The 996-nt window shown below is 45.9% G+C and overlaps 1 pseudogene; it reads right to left on the reverse strand.

Annotated features, from left to right (window-relative positions):
- Positions 1-206: 206 nt before the first annotated feature.
- Positions 207-662, reverse strand: LOC147725122 (NADH dehydrogenase [ubiquinone] 1 alpha subcomplex subunit 5 pseudogene; annotated as a pseudogene).
- Between the last annotated feature and the right edge of the window lie 334 nt (positions 663-996).

Genomic DNA, 996 nt, shown 5'->3' on the forward strand with positions numbered 1-996 from the left:
GCCTGCAGAGGGAACTGCTGTGGGATGGTATGCCTTGCATAGCATTACACAAACTGGTACTGGGCTGGTATGACGGGGGGATCGGAATCCCCGATATCCAGAAATATTATTGGACCGCCCACTTGTCTGCCACCAATCACTGCATTTACCGTCAGGGAGATGACCCTGGGTATAGAATGGACAAATGGTGATTGCCAGGCTGCAACTATGTTTTTATTTCGAAGAATGAACCAAATTAATACGTTTCTATGGTCGCACCAGTACACTTTAACCAATACATATATACATGAATCTTGCACACTGAATTTAGATCGGCCACTTCCACTGGTTAGCTGGAGGTTCCTCAATTAGGGGCTCCCAGGGTTTCCATTCTTTCATTTTTTGTGCTAATGAGAGTTAATGCTCAGCCTGTACAATGGCCTCCTCTATTTGACCACAATTAAACCTTTCTTCCAACTTCTGCACATCTGGTTCCGTCTTCACCGCATTGAATCTTTCATTTATAATTTGCTCTGTGTATTTCCTGTAGGCTGCATCTTGGGGGACAGTCTGAAGTGTGGCGAGAATTTTTGTGTACAGGATCCTCAGGCGCTCGTGAGGGTTATGGGCGACTGCGAGACCAACTAATCCAGTTGTCTTCTTCAGGACCCCAGCCATGACTGCACAGCCAGGCTGCAACTATAACAGGGCTATCTTCTCTAGACCCCTGCCATACACCCTAACAGAACCAACGTAACACTCAGTTCAGGTCTGGCAAACAGCAAATACAAGCTTGGGATGGGATCAGAAACTCACACTGGCCATCCCCCCATGGGTCTCTGAACAACTGAGCACGTTGAGGACCTCAAAGGAATTTGACAAATGGGACTTAATTGATATCTCAAAGATAGGAGACATATGGGAAAAAGGTGTGCCATTCTCATCGCTCCAACAAGAACATGAATTAGCAAGTACAGAGTATTTCAGATACCTGCAAGTCCGACATGCATTAAAGTC

This window comes from Lissotriton vulgaris, chromosome 4_1, assembly GCF_964263255.1.
Source record: "Lissotriton vulgaris chromosome 4_1, aLisVul1.2, whole genome shotgun sequence".
NCBI classification, from domain to species: domain Eukaryota; kingdom Metazoa; phylum Chordata; class Amphibia; order Caudata; family Salamandridae; genus Lissotriton; species Lissotriton vulgaris.